General features: G+C 32.0%; 1 protein-coding gene and 1 pseudogene across 4 annotated transcripts in view; both read left to right on the forward strand.

Annotated features, from left to right (window-relative positions):
* LOC101960463 (small ribosomal subunit protein RACK1 pseudogene) overlaps positions 1 to 16,841 on the forward strand; it is a 41,109-nt pseudogene extending 24,268 nt beyond the window's left edge.
* Positions 1 to 20,363, forward strand: part of Fstl5 (follistatin like 5) — a 757,510-nt gene that overhangs the window by 462,550 nt on the left and 274,597 nt on the right. The window lies entirely within an intron of this gene.

A 20,363-nucleotide genomic window follows, 5' to 3' on the forward strand; every position in this document is an offset into this window, starting at 1 on the left:
GAACACCATAAATATGTATAATGAATACATGTTAGTAAGAAAATGTATTCAGCATAATTTTGGTCACGGAAAAGAGGAAAAGACTAGCTAACTTAGAAATGCCAAATGTTTTCTCTGAAATAAGGAGACTGATTCATAGTAGGGAAGGGACGGGGAGCATGAAAGGAATAGAGGAACTCTAGATAGGGCAGAGGAGTGGGAGGGGAAGGAATGGGGCAGGAGGTTAGAAATGATGGTGGAATGTGAGGAACATCATTATCCAAAGTACATGTATGAAGACACAAATGGTGTGAATATACTTCATATACAACCAACGATATGAAAAACTGTGCTCTACAATCATGAAATTCATATGGAAAAATAAAAGACCCAGAATAGCAAAAGCAATTCTAAGCAGGAAGAGTGAATCAGGCGGTATAGCGATACCAGACTTCAAACTATACTACAGAGCAATAGTAACAAAAACAGCATGGTACTGGTACCAAAATAGGCAGGTGGACCAATGGTACAGAATAGAGGACATAGACCAATCCACAAAGTTACAACTATCTTATATTTGACAAAGGGGCTAAAAGCATGCAATGGAGAAAAGATAGCATCATCAACAAATGGTGCTGGGAAAACTGGAAATCCATTCCCAACAAAATGAATCTGAATCCCTTTCTCTCGCCATGCACAAAAGTTAACTCAAAATGGATCAAGGAGCTTGATATCAAAACAGAGACTCTGTGTCTGATAGAAGAAAAAGTTGGCTCCGATCTACATACTGTGGGGTCGGGCTCCAAATTCCTTAATAGGACACTCATAGCACAAGATTTAAAAACAAGAATCAACAAATGGGACTCACTCAAACTAAAAAGTTTTTTCTCAGCAAGAAAAACAATAAGATAGATAAATAGGGAGCCTACATCTTCACACTTCAGATAGATCCCTAATATCCAGAGTATACAAAGAACTCAAAAAATTAAACAATAAGAAAACAAATAACTCAATCAATAAATGGGCCAAGGACCTGAACAGACATTTCTCAGAAGAGGACATACAAACAATCAACAAGTACTTGAAAAAATGCTCACCATCTCTAGCAGTCAGAGAAATGCAAATCAAAACCACCCTAAGATACCATCTCACTCCAGTAAGATTGGCAGCCATTATGAAGTCAAACAACAACAAGTGCTGGCGAGGATGTGGAGAAAAGGGTACACTTGTTCATTGCTGTTGGGACTGCAAAATGGTGCAGCCAATTTGGAAAGCAGTATGGAGATTCCTTGGAAAGCTGGGAATGGAACCACCATTTGACCCAGCTATCCCCCTTTTTGGACTATTCCTAAAGACCTTAAAAAAGCATACTATAGGGATACTGCTACATCGATGTTCATAGCAGCACAATTCACAATAGCTAGACTGTGAAACCAACCTAGATGCCCTACAATAGATGAATGGATAAAAAAAAATGTGGCATTTATACACAATGGAGTATTACTCAGCACTAAAAAACGACAAAATCATGGCATTTACAGGGAAATGGATGGCACTGGAGCAGATTATGCTAAGTGAAACTAGCCAATCCCTACAAAACAAATGCCAAATGTCATCTTTGATATAAAGAGAGCAACTAAGTACAGAGCAGGGAGGAAGAGCATGAGAAGAAGATTAACATTAAACAGGGACGAGAGGTGGGAGGGAAAGGGAGAGAGAAGGGAAATTGCCTGGAAATGGAAGGAGACTCTCATCATTATACAAAATTACATGTAAGAGGAAGTGAGGGGAAAGTGGAAAAACAAAAAAAAACAAGGGAGAGAAATGAAGTACAGTAGATGGGGTAGAGAAAGAAGATGTGAGGGGAGGGGTGATAGTAGAGGATAGGAAAGACAGCAGAATACAACAGACACTAGTATGGCAGTATGTAAAAATGTGGATGTGTAACCGATGTGATTCTGCAATTTGTATATGGGGGAAAAATGGGAGTTCATAACCCACTTGAATCAAATGTATGAAATATGATGTCAAGAGCTATGTAATGTTTTGAACAACTAATAATAAATAAATAAATAATTAAAAAATGAAAAACTGTGCTCTATATATGTAATATGAATTGTAATGCATTCTGCAGTCATATATTTTAAAAATTAATTTAAAAAAGAAAAGAGGCAAAAATAATATGATAGAAGTTTTTATTTGAAAAATTTAGAAACAACTTATATAATTGATCCTATTTGTTATAAAGACTGAAAACCTAGTCATTGAAGGATTTTTATGGCATGGAAATTAAAAAATAAAACTGTTTTTCTGTGACACACAGAGTAGGACTCAGAATTGTTCGAGATTTTATGGGTTAATAATTGTTGATAATTTTGTTATTTGTTAATATATTTAATGCTAAATTTAGTTGAACACTACCTATTTGAAATACTCTTATTAATTATCATTGTTTCAGGAAAATTTGACTATAAATATAAATTATTTTTGGTAACTATAAGTGACAAGATCTTCAATTTCTTCTTTTCTTTCTTTTTCTTTTCTTTTTTTTTTTTTTTGCTTTGAAATAGGGCATTGTCTTTGATACTGTTAGTCCCTGAGTTTAAGTGAAAGAGTTAGAGAACTTTCCATTTTCCACAATATATAAAAAATTCCACACTTAAATAATGTGTATTCATGTGAACTTTCTACAAACTGGAATTTTGTAGGCAGTCTTTCAGTTTCTTTGATTGATAGACTACATGTTTATGAAAGCTAGAAGTGTTTTCATGGGATAAAATAGTAACAGTTAATTTCTTATGTTTATGTTCTTGTTTGATATATGGCTCCATTTCTGTGTTATCAAGCTTAAATTCAAAATGTCAATGAAACAATTGCACTGTCTCCAGATCAAATCCTGTTAAAGATTTTTTAATCTTCCTTATTTGTAATATGTTCTCTTATTTTATATCACCATTAAAGAATAATTAGTTATGCTTTTTTACCATTATGTAATAAAAATTAAATGCACAATATCAGGAAAATAAAATGTGTTTGCAAATTAAGCATTTGCATATATCAGTATAGTTAGTATAATGAAAAGACAGGGTTTTGTCTAGACATACTAAATGGCTTCATTTTCATTAGTAAGCATTATTAGAATGTATAGAGGTATTATATGCATACTTGTACATTTTCATCTTTATGCTTTAAAAGTTTTATGCTATTAAGACATTTGTAGCATAATAAATAATATATAATTTAGTCTTGTAGTTATTCCTTTTCAATTCTTAAGTCTTCCAATATATGTATCATAATAATTTTTCAGTTTCTAATAATAAAATATTATAGTCGTTAATTTATCAAACATTATTTTTCAATAGAGCATATTTTGTTTCTACAATAAGAATTTGGCCAAAAAATTGAATCTAAAATTCATTTCAATATAATATTCTTCGGACACATAGAAAAAAATTTTTTCTTAAGAAGTGAAAATGGTCATTAACTAAAAGTTATTAAAATAAGTTTGTAATGTCAGAATATTTTGTTCTGAAAAAAAATATGGAAGAAATATAAAACAATATTTTGAGGGGATGATTTTTTTCTTAGATAAAGGCATAAGTAGAAGTACACAGTGTTTTATTGTAGTAACTATAATCTGTAAATAAGTAATGATAATGCAGGAATTTATGTTGAATAGCAGTATGTGTAAGTACTTTAATGTTTTATGTTCATTTTCAATGAAATATTGTCCTAATAGTTAGATTATTTTGCTAATAAAACAATCTTAATTTGCAAACACTAACTTTAGAACCTTGTTCACAATTGGCCACTAGATTACTATGAGTGATGAAATTGTCTTATTAATCTAAATTAGTTCATCCAGACTTCTTTTAATGTTAATAGTAATATAGTGAAAACTAGCTACATATACAATTTCTTACTTAAACTTTCTCAAACACTTTTGTTTTAAAAATTGCATGTCTGTGGGCTGGGGCTGTAGCTTATGGTAGAGCCCTTCCCTAGCATGTGTAATGCACTGAGTTCTATCCTTATCACCACATAAAAATCAACAAATAAAATTAAGGCATTCTGTCAAAAACAAAAGTGCATGTTTGTAAACCACATTTAATGTACACATAATTGCAAATGATGTACCTTTTAAAGAAAGAATAAAAGACACCTCAGCATTAAACAAATATCTTGTAATATCTTCCACTAAATTTAATTTCTTATTTAGGGTTAATTATCCTATTGTAAAATGTGTTAGATTGCAATTGGATAATTAGTTTCCAGTTTTCTTTCCAGGTCTAATGAAGTATACAAGGTTGACTATTTCAATAATTTTAGACATCACCTGTATTCTCCATAAAAAATAAAAGTCAATTGTGACTCATTTCTACCTCTAATAATAAATAATTTTGTTAAGAAATAGAAAAATAATAAAGATTATATGATTCCCACATATATAATAAAATAATTATCACTATTTTTATTACTATCTAAAGCATCTGAACAATAAATTTTTTGTACCTACTACAAGTTAATAGTTGTTTCAACTCATTAAGGTGTTTGTGTAATGTTTTAATACATATTGGTAGTTAATCCTCAACAGGTAGTGATACAATCAGATATTGGGTTTTTTTTTGTCCATGTTATTTGATCCCAAATAGTCTACGTCACTGGCGTACTGTCAGCAACTCATGCCAGACAATCTCACAAACTTACCATTTATAAAAGCAAAAAATATAGGCTAACACATGTGAGACACTGGGTTTGATTCTCAGCATGACAAAAATAAATGAATAAAATAGAAGTATTCTGTTTATCTATAACTAAAAATATATATATTATTTTAAAAAATAGAAAGTCACCAAATAAATAATCTAACATTACATCTCAAAGCCCTTCTACTTAAAGCAATAGAAGACAGGATATAATTAAAATCAGAGCCAAAATCAATGAAATTGAAACAAACAAAAATTCAAAAAATAGACAAAACAAAGAGTTGGTTTCTTGAACAATTAAATAAAATTGATAAACCTTAGCCAAGCTAAGAAAAAAGAGAGAGAAAGCTGAAGTCACTAAAAATTCATGATGAAAAGGAAATATCATCATGGATACTATTGAAATATAGATGTTAATCAGAAACTACTTTAAAAATCTATACTCCAACAAAATAGAAAATCATGAAAACATCAACAAATTTCTGAGACAAATGATCTATGCAAATTTGAAATAGGAGGACGTAGAAAATTTAAACAGCTCAACTTGAAGCAATAAAATAGAATACATCATCAAAAGCCTACCAACCAAGAAAACCCAGGACCATGTGACTTCTCAACTAAGTTCTACAAAATTTTTAAAAGACTTATACCAATGATCTTCAAATTATTCCATGAAATATAAATGGAGGGAACCCTTTCAAATTCATTCTATGAAGATACTATCACACTGAAATAAAAACCAGACAAAGACACATCAAGGAAAGAAAATTTCAGACCAATATCTCTGATGAACATGCATGCAAAAATTCTTAAAATACTGGCAAACACATACAAACAATATTAAAAAGATATTGTACCACGAACATGTGGGTTTCATTCAAAGACTGCACAGTTAGTTCAACATACAGAAATAAAAAATGTAATTCATCACATCAAGAGATTTAAAGACAAGAACCACATGCTTATCTCAGTTGATGCAGAAAAAGCATTTGACAAAACATTCACGTTCAAAACACTACAAAATCTATGAATAGTAGGAACACATCTCAACATTGTAAAAGTTATATATGCTTTTACAATGCCAAGGTCAGCAGCATTCTAAATGGAAAAAAATGAAAGCATTTCTTTTAAAAACTAGAACAACATAGGGTTGCTCTCTTTAACCACTCCTATTCAACATATTCTTTGAAACCTTATCCATAGCAAACTATCCCTGTTTGCCAAAGACATAAATTTAGAAGACCCAAAAACTATACCAAAAAGCTTCTGGAACTCATAAACAAATTCAGCAAGGTCGCAGTATATAAAATTAGCACCCACAAGTCAATTGCATTTCTATACACCTATGACAAGTCAGCTGAAAGAGAAATCAGAAAAACTATTCCATTCACAAAAATAGCCTCAAAAAAAATGCTTGGGAATCAATCTAACTACAGAACACTAAAGAAAGAAATTGAAGAAGACCCTAGAAGATGGGAAGATCTACCATGTTCTTGTATAGGCAAAATTAATATTGTCAAAATTGTCATATTACCAAGTGCTATACAGATTTAATCTAATTCCAATTAAAACCCCAATTGATGTTCTCCGCAGAAATAGATAAAACAGTCATGAAATTCATTTGGAAAAAAATGAGAGGCTCCAAATACCCAAAGCAATCCTAACTGGAGAAAGGTATTATTTTAAATAGTTTTTAGATGAGCAAACTGAATTTCAAAGAGAGGGACTTAGCCACAAAGAAAAGCACAGTCTAGTCCATTCCAGAACAATCAGTAACCATGAAGTTAAGAATAAAAGGCCTTTTGACTTTAAATTTAAAATAACTCTTTAGTTACTTCTAAATTTGTGCTTATTCTCCATTTTAATTTGAACTTAGGCAAGTTTAAAACAGACATTTCTGTTAAAATACTTTACCCATTTTTCCCCATGAGACCTCTCTTTTCTTTTAAAATAAATATCCATATTCTTATTAACTTTAATTTTGCTTTTTGTGAAAGTACTCACTAATTATCCAAAGTAATATGTTTTGTAAAAAACAAAGATATATTACATATCCTCATAAAAATAAACATTTAGTCAGTTGGATTTAATGGATTTATATTATTTCCAGATTTATTTTAATGTCTACCTTTCATTGATGTAAGGATACAAATAGAAGTATATAATTTTAAATTTATACATTTATCTATAAGGGTTGTTTTAAACATAAATAAGAACTTTAATGAGTGTTCTATAATTGTGACATATTTGTATATGCATATAGCATAATTTTGTCAGTTTCATTTCCTCTTCATCCCCTGTTCTTCCTTTTCTTTCCTCCATATTTTCCCTCTATCTTACTGGTTTTTCATCCATTTTTAATAAAATCCATTTTCCCCCATTTTTGGGGGGGTGGGGTGGGATCAGGAATTGAACTCAGGGGCACTGGACCACTGAGCCATATCCCCAGTCTTATTTTGTATTTTATTTAGAAACAGGGTCTCACTGAGTTGCTTGGTACCTTGCCTTTTGCTGAGGCTGGCTTTGAACTCGAGATCCTCCCCAACCTTCCCAGCTGCTGGAATTATAGGTATGCACCACCATACCCAGTCATTTTTCCCCATTTTTTTTAATCTCTAGCTTCCATGTCTGAGTGAAAACATACAACACTTGACTTCCTGAATCTGGTTTATTCACTTAACATAATGCTCTTCACTTTTATACATTTTCCTGAAGATGACATAATTTCATTTTTCCTTATAGATGAATAAAAGTTTGCAAATGATGTAGTTTTATTCTTTATACCTGAGTAAAACTCCATCATATTTATACAAATTTCCCTTTAGACATTCATCTTTTGATGGACACCTAAATGATTGCATAACTCAACTGTTATGACTTGTGATACTATAAACATGGGATGCAATGTATGCATCATTATAGCACGCTATCTTTAAATTTTTTTTGGTTTAACACTTAGGAGTGATATAGCTGGGTCATATGGTGGTTCCATTACTAGTATTTGGAAGAGCCTCCATATTGTTTCATATGTTGGTTGCATTAATTTACAATTTCACAAACAGTATATAAGAGTTCTGTTATCAAAATAGTAAATTTATCATTACCAGCAATTATTATTATTTTTACTCTTTATGATCATTATTTTAACACAAGTAAGATGAAATCACAGTGTTGTCTTGATTCAAATTCCCAGGTTTGCTAGAAATATTAAGCATTCTTTCATATATTAGTTAATTATTTATACTTCTTCTTTTGATAAATGTCTGTTTATTTCATTTGCCCACTTTTTGTTTGTGTTATTTGGGATTTGGAGAATTTTTCTTTTCTTTTCTTTTCTTTTAATTCCTTAGGTGTTATGTTTATTAATTCTCCGTTAGACAAGTAGCTGATTTCTCCCATTTTGTAGTCTCTCTCTTCATCTTATTTTTTTTTTGCTATTGTTCTGCAAAGTATTTTTCTTAATTTGACATCATCTTATTTATTAATTCTTGATATTATTTGCTAGCTTTAGGAGTCCTACTGAGAAAGTTGTTTCCTGTGTCTCAATGTTGGAGTGTTCCCCCTATGTTTTCTTATATTGGTTAAAATTTATGGTCTATTTTCTAGGTCCTTAATTCATTTTCACTTGATTTTTGAATAATGTAAGCTACATATCTATTTTTTTCATACCTAAAAATACTAATTTGTAAGTATAATAAATACAGTGTTATGTCTTTATCTGAGGAGTATGGAACTTATTGAGAAAAGTCATTTCAAACCCATATAATACAATATAAAAATACAACACAATGATTTAAGCATTATATAGTGATGTAAATAAGATTCTATTGATCATTGCAAATGTATTAACCATCTAAAATTTAAGAAAATATTTCTCAAGTAATGGATGATTGAGTTTGAAATGTGATTCCTAAATTTTTTTACATAATTTATTTTGTTTCTTTTTATTAAATTATTTATTTATTCTAATTTGTTATACATGATGTCAGAATGCAATTAATTTCATATTACATATATAGAACACATTTTTTCAAGCCACTGATTGTACACAATGTATTTTCACACCATTTGTGTCTGTATACATGTACTTAGGGTAATGATGCCTAACTCATTCCACCATCATCCTTACCACCTTGCCCCCTCCCTTTTCCTCCCTCTCCTTTGCCCTATCTAAAGTTCCTCCATTCCTCCCATTACCCCCACCCATTGCCATTATGAGTCAGCATCCTCATATCAAAGAAAATATTGGGCCTTTGGTTTGGGGGGATTGGCTTACTTTATTTAGCATTATATTTTCCAACTCCATCCATTTATCTGCAAATGCCATGATTTTATTCTCTTTTAATGCTGAGTAATGTTCCATGTGTGTATATATACCAAAGTTTCCCTATCCATTCATCTAATGAAGGGCATCTGTGTTGGTTTCACAATTTAGCTGTTGTGAATTGTGCTGCTACAAAAGAAACAATCAGTGAGGTGAATAGAGAGCCTACAAAATGGGAGCAAAACTTTACCACAAGCACATGAGATAGAGCACTAATCTCTAGGGTATATAAAACACTCAAAAACTTTAACATCAAAAAAAAATAACCCAGTCAATAAATGGGTCAAGAAACTGAACAGATAATTCTCAGAGGAGGATATACAATCAATTAACAAACATGAAAAACTATTCAACATCTCTAGCAATTAGAGAAATGCAAATCAAACTATTCTAAGATTTCATTTCACTCCAGTCAGAATGGTAGGCATCAAGAATAGAAACAACAATAAGGGTTGGCAAGGATGTGGGGGGAAAAGCACACTCATACATTGCTGGTGGGATTGCAAATTCATGCAGCCAATATGGAAAGCAGTATGGAGATTCCTTGGAAAACTTGGAATGGAATCTCCATGTGACTCAACTATCCCACTCCTCAGTTTATACTCAAATGGCTTAAAAACAGTATACTACAGGGACACAGTGATTCCTGAATTTTAGGGATAAAAACCACTAAGTCATATAAGAAAGCAAAGCACAGAGGAATGAATTATTTTCTGAGCTTTAGAGTTATACTGAGGTAGGTGTTTCCTGTGCCTTTATGTTGGAATGTTGCCCCTAGGTTTTTTTACAGTAATTGAAATTTATGTTATAATTCCTATGTCTTTAGTTGTTCACTATGAGAAAGGAAATGGTTTCACAATAGAAAAGTAATGAGGAGTAGAATTTGGTTCTCTCATTTGATTAACAAAACCTTCCAGAAGCTTGGTAGCATGTCTGAAAACAAGAGTTAAAACTGGCCGATTGAATTGATCTTCAGATTCTTGTAAATCTGTAACAAGGATAATATTCATGTAGACTTTTTTAATACCTAATTTGCCAGTGTTTCAATCCAGTGTCAGTTGCCCTATTGTTTCTGGGCTTGTGGTAAGGAAACAAATCATAGCAGAGAACACATGGTGGAGCTAAATCTCTCATTTCATGATTGGGATGCTTAAAAAAAAAAAAGAAAAAGAAAACATAAAGTAAATCAGAGAGAGGGAGGGAGGGGGGAGAAAAAGGGAGGTGAAGAAGGAGGGATGGAGGAGAGAGAGAGCAAAAGAGAGAGAGATACATAGAAAGAAACTGAGATGCCACAATCCTCTTCAAGAGTGTACTCCCAATGACCAGAAGATGTCGATTAGGCCTCCCCTCTTAAACTTCCCATACCTCCCAATACTACCAAGGTAGGGATCAAACCTTTAGCACATGGTCCTGTGGGGGACATTTAAGATCCAAACTATAGTAAAATATCTGGCATCCATGTTTCTCAGAAGATAATCTTTTCATGAGAGTTTGCAATAAAACTTTATCAAGAGCTAGTAATCAACAGTTCGAGGATTTTAAGATTCTCAATGTATGTTTTTAGAGGTTGTTATTATATAATAGGTGGAGAGGGTGAGCTAATGTTTAGAAAATTAAAAGTTGGATAAAAATAAAGGGGCTTATTTCCCCTGAAAACAAGTTGATGATTTTAATGTAGAAAGATAATAATACATATTCATGTTCTAAGAAGGGGATGAGATATGACTCAAATGAAAGCAGAACTAATTCATAGTATCCATTCCACATCTTAACACCAAGCAAGTAATTGAAAAATTAACTGATGTTTTATGACTGTTTTGTAATTTCATCATGGAGTATTAAAAGGTTTATAACACCGCACCTATAAGTTCTCAATACCATCAGATCTGAGATTTTCAGAACCCAATTTCATGCATGGAAAATAAAGTAATTGCCAAATGATGGTCAGTGTCCCATAAGGCAACCAATAAAAAAGCTATTATTATCAAGGTCTATACATATGGAGGGAATAAAACTCTGTCATTGGAAAGGAAGAGAGGATATAGGCTTTTTGTATCAAGGTGAGTTTCTGACCTCCTGAGATTTTGAATCTCAGGAATTGGATTATAAAGCTCATCATATAAAGATTATCAAGAACAAACCCTGGTTGAAACAAATCTAGGTTTATTAACTTGCTGCAACAATGGAGAACACATCAAAAAAAACTACATGGCATCAAGTAAGGAGTGGGGCATGGTTTGCAAAATTTGTGCTTAGGCTGAAAGATATTGAAAACAGGCTGGGAGAATCAAAGATCAACTATTGTCATAGATAGCTAGGGGTGTCAAAACAAAGTGCCACAGACTGGGTCACTTAAACAACATAAATTTATTTTCTCCCTATTTTGAATCTTGCAGTCCAAGGTCAAAGTGTCAGATGTTTGGTTTCTCTTGAAGCCTGTCTCCTTTGCTTGCAGATGGCTGTCTCTTTCTGTGTCCTCAAATTGTCTTTTCTCTAGTTGTACATATAGCTGGTGTCTTTTTGATTTTTTAACCTCCACTCTAATGATGATTCTGGCATACCTTAATGAAATCACTTCAATCTAGTCATTTCTTTAAAAGACTTATTTCCAAATAAAATCATATTGTGTTTTATGTAGGGATTAAGATTTAAACAAAAATTAAAAGTTTGAAAGGCATAATTCAGTCCATATCAATTGATAGAGTTTAGATAAGTATCCCCCAAATGACCATGTTTTAAAGGCTTGGTCTCTAGAGAATTGCTGTCGGGGAGATGGTGAGACCATTAAAAGGCTCTCAGGAGGTCTTTAGATCATTGGGAAATGTCCTTAAAGGAAATTGTGGAACCCCTACCCCCTCCTTTCTTTTCTGCTTCCTGGTCTTAAGTGAGCCGATTTTGATCCAACACCCACTTATTCCATGAGTTATGGCTGAGCCACAGGCACAGAGTAAAACAGTCAATCAACCTTGGAGTGAAATCTTGAAAGCTTTGAGCTTTTCTTAATTGTTTTTTTAGGTATACATGATAATGACTGAAAATTGACTAACACTTAGGTTTTATTGAGGAATGGTTTGGTTGGGTAAGTTCAACTTCCTCTTGTTTGCTGACATAAAACAAGAGAGGCTCAGCAGTTAGTTAAATCAATAATCTCAACAGAAGCCAGAATTGGCAATGTGGATCTGGGGACATGATGCTATGGCAAGAGAACTCAGTTAACAGTGGATGACTGTTAACAGCATTCTACTGTGGTGGCATGTGGAATCGCAGGGATTTAGGTTGAGGGGAAAGAATGTTTGTTAACTTTGGAGCAAATCTGTTTATCAGAAGGATTGGTTTTCTTCTTTCCTTATTGGGTGTAGAAGGTAAAGAATCCCAAGTTAACTCTAAAGTGACATCCTAGCATGCCAATTCTTTTGGGGGGAAGGTTGTATGGTTACCCATAGATAGATGGCATTAACACATACATCACTGTGTCTATGGGAGTCTCCTAACAGACTCCATGACCTAACTTGAGTCAGAGGAGGTAGACTTAGGAGAGAAATCTTAAAAACAACTTCAAATGAGCTGTATTGATCTGGTAATAAGAATTAAGTGTTTCTCATTCTGCAATGTTCTCATTACCCTTCTCATAAACATCATACAGACTTAAACTTTAGTTTCACTCAAAAATAATTTTAAACTTTAACATGGTTTTTACTTGTATTTTTTTCTTTTTAAATATTTTTATTGTTTCTTTTTATTTATACATGACAATAGAATTCATTTTTTTTTCTTTTATTTTTTGTTTTTGGGTACTTGGGATTGAACTCAGGAGCACTAGATCAATGAGCCACATCCCTGGCCCTACTGTGTATTTTATTAAAGAGAGGGTCTAACTGAGTTGCATAGCACTTTGCTAAATTGCTGGGGCTGGCTTTTAACTCACAATCCTCCTGTCTCTGCCTCCTAAGTCACTGGGATTATAGTTGTGCACCACCACACCTGGCCTAGAATTCATTTTTTTTATATTTATTTTTTATTTGTAGTTGGACAAAATGACTTTATTTTATTTATTTTTATGTGGTGCTGAAGATCAACCCAGGGCCTCGTACATGCTAATTGAGCCCTCTACTGCTGAGCCACAACCCAGCCCCTAGAATTCATTTTTATATAACTATACAAGCATGATATATATCTTATTCTAATTAGGATTTCGTTCATATGGATGTATATGATGGTAGGATTCATTATGATATATTCATATAAGTATATAAAAATTATTTTGGATTTATTCCACTATCATTGCTTTTCCTCTCTCCCTCTCTTCCCTTCATTCTCCTTTGTCTAATCTACTAAATACATATTTTTCTACTGATGTGTTAGCTTCCACATAACAGTGAGAACATTAGACCTTTGCTTTTTTTGGACTGGCTTATTTCACTTAACATGATATTTTCTGGCAAATGTCATAAAGTCACTCTTCTTTATGTCCAAGTAATACTCCATTGTGTATATATACACCATGTTTTCTTTATTCACTTATCTATTGAAGAGCACCTACTTTGGTTCCATCACTTTGCTATTGTTAATTGAGCTGCTGTAAACATTGATGTGGCTGTGTCAGTGTACTATACTGATTTTAAACTTTTGGAAAATATACTCAGGAGTGAGATAGGTGGGTGAAATGGTGGTTCCATTTCTAGAGTTTTGGGGAATCTCCACACTGCTTTCTAGAGTACCTTTCTAGAGAACCAATTTGTAGTCTCACCAGTAATGTCTGAGCATTCCCTTCTTCCCCACATTCTTACCAACAAATATTGATGTAATAAATATTGTTACTTGTATTCTTGATAGTTGCCATTCTGAATGGAATGAGATAAAATCTCAATATAGCTTTATTTTGCATTCCTGTAGAGATGTTGAACATCATTTTCATATATTTGTTGACAATTCATATTTCTTCTTCTGAGAAGTGTCTGTTCACTTTCTTTGCCGATATCTTAAAGTGTCAAAAATCAATTAATTCCAATTATGGAATTTGCTTAACTTGTATTCCACCTTATAAATCAAGACAACCTGCAGAATGGGAGAAAATTTTTACCACATGCACCTCAGAGCATTAATCTATTAATTTTCAGAAAATATAAAGAATTCAAAAAATTTAACATAAAAAAAATTAAAATTTTTTTTTAAAAAAGCACTCAATAAATGGGCTAAGGAACTGAAAAGACACTTCATAGAAGAAGAAATACAAATGGTCAAAAAACATATGAAAAAATACTAACAACTCTAACAATTAGAAAAATGCAAATCAAAACTATTCTAGGATTTCAACTCACTCCAGTAAGAATGGTAATTATCAAAAATACAAACAACAATAAATGTTGGCAAGGATGTGGGTGGAAAAGGTATGCTAATATGTTGCTGGTGGGACTGCAAATTGGCGCAACCATTATGGAAAGCAGTATAGAGATCTCAGAAAACTTGGAATGGAAGCACCATTTTATCCAGCTATTCCATTGCTCAGTTCATACCCAAAGGACTAAAAATCAGGATACTACCGTGACACAGCCACATCAATATTTATAGCAGCTCAATTCACACTAGCTAAACTATGGAACCACCTAGATGTCCTTCAATAGATGAATGAATAAAGAAAATGTGATATATATATATATTTGAATATTACTCAGACTGAAAGAAGAATGAAAATATCGCATTTTCTGGTAAATGGATGGAACTGGATAATATCATGCTAAATAAAATAAGCCAATCCCCAAACACCAAAGGCCAAATGTTTTCTCTGATATGCAAAAGCTAATAAGGAGTGGAAAGAATAGAGGTACTTTGAATTTCAGAGAGGAGTGAAAGGAAGGATTGGGTATGGGGGTTGGAAAGATAGTAGAATGAATTCAGCATTTTTGCCCTATGTGCATATAAGATTATATGACTGGTATGATTCTACATCAAGTACAACTAGAAAAATGAGGATTTTTACTCCACTTACCTATGATGTGTTAGAATGCATTTCACTGTCGAGTATGACTAATTAGAACAAAAAAAATTAATAGTGACTATTAACAGCAGCAGAACTCTATGGTCAATTTTCAAGATCTTACTAGTACCATGAATGTCCTACTACTATATATGTGCCTCCTTTGAAATGTGTTTAAATGTGTACTAAAGAAGGATATAATATAGCATCCATAACCACATAATACCTAATTAAACATGTATCATTTAAATTAAGCATGTCAACATATTTGAATGTAAGAATCATACTACATAATATAAATCTAATGACAAACCATTATAACTATTACTTATGAAGCATGAAAATATAAATAAAATAACTTGAATTGCTTCATAATTACTTATTATTCTGTTCACAGTGTATTCAAACATAATTTTAATGTTATGCCAGAATAAATCACTTAAAAACTATTTAAACAAAGGGGCCGGGATTGTGGCTCAGTGGTAGAGAACTTTTCTAGCATGTGTGAGGCATTGGGGTTGATTCCCAGCACCTCATAAAAATAAACAAATAAAATAAAGGTATTGTGTCCATCAATAATATAATATAATATATATATGTATATATGTGTGTGTGTGTGTCTATTTAAACTTTTTTTAAAAAACTTTTTAAATCAAATTTGTAGTCTTCTAGCTCCATTATTTTTATGATGAAATTCTTAATATATTTTGAATAAAAATGACAGTAAGGAGCACTTTTAGAAGATTATCATTTGGAAGAATGAATGGTTATTATGTAGATATAAACAGTGAAATTTCTTATAAAAGTCACATTTTGTTTCATTTCAAACTTTTGATTTTATGTGAGATGATGAAACTATAATTTACTAGTTTCTTCTCAACTCTTATAACCAGATATTAAAATAGTCCAATTTTCTTTTGAGAAAAAAGAAATCTTTAGTTTTACTTGTGAAAGTTAGGGAAGATATTTTAACATATTTATTTATTTTTCTAAGTAAGAATAACATTTGAGACACATTTAAGATAATGCAAAAGATGCAAAAGTAACATTGTTATACATGTGATGGGAAATTGAAATCCTTGAGAACAAATATTATCCCATTAAAGTACATAATAGTTATTTCTTTTTTGATGCTTTTATGCATCAAAGTGTATAAAATTATGCATATGCATAGAGTGAAATACTCATTAAATGTGAAACATAGGCTGTAGACTAAAGGATGTTTTGTATGGGTTTAAAAGGTGATTGCTTTAAAATTACTTTCTAAAGAGATAAAGCAAGTGAATGCAAGCTTAATTCAGTCTTAATTTCAGATATGAAGAATATGCCTTCATAAGGTTTATTAGTTTAGAATTCCAGTGTAATTTTTTGAGAAAACTGTGAACTGAACTGAAAGAAGAAATGAGAAGCTCCAAACTATACAATATGCTATTGTTAATAGAATATATAATTGCAATATACATTTTAAGTAGAAGTCTTTCTGTCTTAATGATTGAATAATTTGTAATATGTTATATTCATTATAAAAATGCAAGCATATAAATGTACAAATTAACATAAGTTCATAGAACTGTGTTCCACAGAAATTCAATATGATTTTTTAAGTCTCCTTTATAAATTCTTGGCAGGTCGTCTTAAATTTTGTTACAGATAAAATTGTATTCTCCTTCTTCACCTAAAATTAATACATTTGATGTCTAAGTAGGTGACTTTTATTTTTATACCCCATTTACATTACTTTTATCACTTATAGGAAAGTTTAACACTTAGAGAGGAATCATACCGCACACAGTCTGAGGAGCTGAACTACCTGGATTTGAATTGTGGTGTCAACATGCACTGGACATGTGTAATTTAGGGATTTAGGGCAGGATACTTTACCTCTCCTACCATAGGATTAGTAGAATGGCCATAGGAATGGGCTACCTCCTTGGTACTATTTTGAAGATTAGAAATATTGATATTTGTAAATATTAGAATGCTAACTTACAAACAACAGTATATGCTTATAAACTATTATAATTAATATTATGATTCCATGCAGCAGGAACTATGTTGTTGTGTTTGTGTAAAATTTCATAAAGTGCCCTAAAGATAATGACTCTGGGGCTGGGGTTGTGGCTCAATGTTAAAGTGTTTGTCAAGCATGTGTGAGGCACTGGGTTTGATTCTCAGCACCACATAAAAATTAATAAACCTAATAATGGTAATGTGTCCATCAACAAATTTTAAAATGTTTTTAAAAATGACAATGACTCTGTTATTGGGAACTATAAAAAGGATTTGAGAAACTGGAATGCTGAACAGGAATCTAGGGACAATGAATAAGCTAGGTATTCTGAATGTGGTAGATTTTAATATTTTAAAAGCCAACAAACTAACACAGAACACAAACACACACAGTATGGTATATAATCTTTACCACTATTTCATTTATTGTTCCCAGTTCAGAATCATTCTTTGTCCACATAAAATTTGACATCAAGCTATGAGTCTCCCAGAGACAATAAATAAAAGTAAAATTGCAATGCTCTAAGGAAACATAGTTTTTGATGGAAAAATGGGAAAACTATTTTTATACCTGAAGTTAAAACACAATATTTTATGCTTCATAAATGGTCAAATCTTCATTCTTATTGTAAATTTTAAATGGAAGCTTATTAATATATTTATTATGAATTTGTGTTAAATTATTAAAAGTAATATGTGTGAAAATATCCTGCAAACTCACACAACAATTATCACTCCACTGGCCTTTTGTTTGTTTGTTTTTGTTTTTAAGACACTTGGAATTGAACCCAGGACACTCAACCACTGACACACATTTCTAGTCAACCCTCTTCCCCGATCCTTTCTTTCGAGACAGGGTCTCTCTAAGTTACTTAGGACTTTGATGAGTTGCTGAGGGTGGATTTGAACTTGCAATTCTCCTGCTTCAGCCAAGAAGGCTGTGATTACAGCTGTGTGCCAACATGCCTAGCTATTACTTGGGATACACAGGGCTCTTTATAGAAAACATAGAGGTTTAGGTTGGGGAAGAAAGAACATGGACACTTTTTTCTTCAAGGTGAAAATAGTTTATAATCCATGTGCCTAGCACTGATGAGTGCAAATTAAATTTTTAGCAAATATTGAATTTTGTGTGATTGACAGTGAAAATATTTCTGGTTTTTATATATCAATCACAGATATATAGTAAGGAATGATTTAAAATGAAAACTTAAAATGTAATTTTTAACTTCTATGTAGTTATATTTCAAAAATTTTAGAGGTAGGAAGAATCACAAAAGTCATATTAGTCTAAAAATAAACAAGAAATTCAAATACTAAGAAATCAAAATCATTCCCCTATAAGAACTGCTCAGATCTTGAAGTTGAGTCTCTTGTTTATTTTGTTCTTCCTAAGCTTTTAGCTTTTGGCTTTTCTTTCATTGCTGTTTGGTACTTCAAACTTTATCAAATTAGTTCCTCTTCTTTGAACTCATTGTTTCATACTCCCCATCATCCCCTGATACTCTCACTGCTACTGTGAATTTCAGTGAGACATTCTCATTGGCTATTTTTCAACTTGAGTGTCAAAATATCCCTCTAGAATGTTATAGAGAATGGTAAGATACAGCTCTTTAGGAAATTTTTCCTTCCACTGAAACAACTACTGAACTGAACTGAAATTTCAGAGTCAATTATTTTGGAATTCTAGAGACAAGTTCAACAATTGTAAAGACCAGGCAATGTTTGACAATTAGGGAACTCCTTAAATTTTGAAACGTTTTGACATTTAAATAGCTACTGCCAACCACATGTTCCAGTCCCAGTTCAGGCAACCTGAAGCAGTACACATTCCTGACTTGTCTTGCCTGTGCCAGTGTGGACAACAGGACTCTCTCAAGTTTACAGAACCTGAGAGATCAGGGCTGTGTTTTAAAAATGCTTATTCATTTGTTGATACAATTTTTTTCCAAGGAGCTGAGACCAGCACAAATGGCTTCCCAGGCAGCATTTACAACACATTCTTGCAGGTCAGATTTATTCTAATGCCAAAAACCAGACAAAGATACAAAATAAATAAATGAATGAATGAATGAATGAATGAATCTCCAAATGAATATCCCTTATAAATATAGATGTGGAAATTTATAGAAACCAGCAAACCAAATCTAAAAGTATGTAAAAATGATTGCACATCATTGACCAAATAGGATTTATCACAGGAATGCTAGGGAGGTATGAATTTGCTAGGATTGCCATAATACTACAACAGATGGAATTTGTGGTTTCACAAGCGAAATTTTATTTTTTCACCATTTTGGAGAATAAAAGCCTAAGATAAAAGTAATACGAATGGAGGATTTTTTCTGAAACTTGTCTATGTCACTTGTAGTTGACATCCCCTTAGTTCATTCATATATGGTCATCTTTCCACGCACACCCATCCTTGGTTCTTTCTGTGTATCTTGATGGTCTCTTCTTATAAGAATGTCATTTGAATTAAAATGGAACCCATTTTAACAGTCTAATCAGTCCAATATTAATTTTTAGAGTCACTCTTAAAAACTTTAAAAACCTCTTTAAAGATATTATCTCCAAAATGAGGTTATATTCTGAGGAGGATTAGGATTTAAACATTTAATTGCTTTTTTTTTTTTTTTTTTTTTTTTTAGTACTGTGGATCAAACCCAGTGGTGCTTTACCACTGAGCTGCATCCTCAGTCTTTTTTAAATTTGAGACTAGGTCTTGCTAAGTTGCTTAGGGCCTTGCAAAATTGCCGAGAACAGCCTTCCAAGTCACCTAGTATAAATTTGGAGAGGACCTAATTCAATAATTCAATAAATAGAAAAATCATAGGAAAATAAATTAATGTAATATACCATGATAATAGAATTAAGGAAAAATAACTATATACACAGTCCTACATATCAGTAAATAGGGAGAAAGCGTTTGACAGGATTCAGCATACTTTCATGAAAAAATATTTGGCAAACTAAGATGAGACTGAGCTTTCTTAAGATAATAAAGAACATTTATGAAACTTCCATTTAATATCATACTCTATGATGAAGGCTAAAAAGATTTTCTGCTAATATCAGAAATAAAACAAAATTGCTCACTTTCACTACTGCTATTCAATATTACACTAAAAGATCTACATAGAACACTTGGGCAAGAAAGATAAATGAAATTCTTGTAAATAGAAAATAACTAAAATTTTCTCAATTTGCAAATGATTTTATTCTATATATGTAAATTTCCAAAGAATATGGACAAACATTTGTAAGTCAACAAATTCACATAGTTGTAGGATAAAAGATTAACACAATGAAATTAGTTGTATTTCTATGCACCAGAAATTAAAACTCCACAAAGGAAATAGAACTCTTC

Source organism: Ictidomys tridecemlineatus, chromosome 9 (genome assembly GCF_052094955.1).
Source record: "Ictidomys tridecemlineatus isolate mIctTri1 chromosome 9, mIctTri1.hap1, whole genome shotgun sequence".
Classification (NCBI taxonomy): Eukaryota; Metazoa; Chordata; class Mammalia; order Rodentia; family Sciuridae; genus Ictidomys; species Ictidomys tridecemlineatus.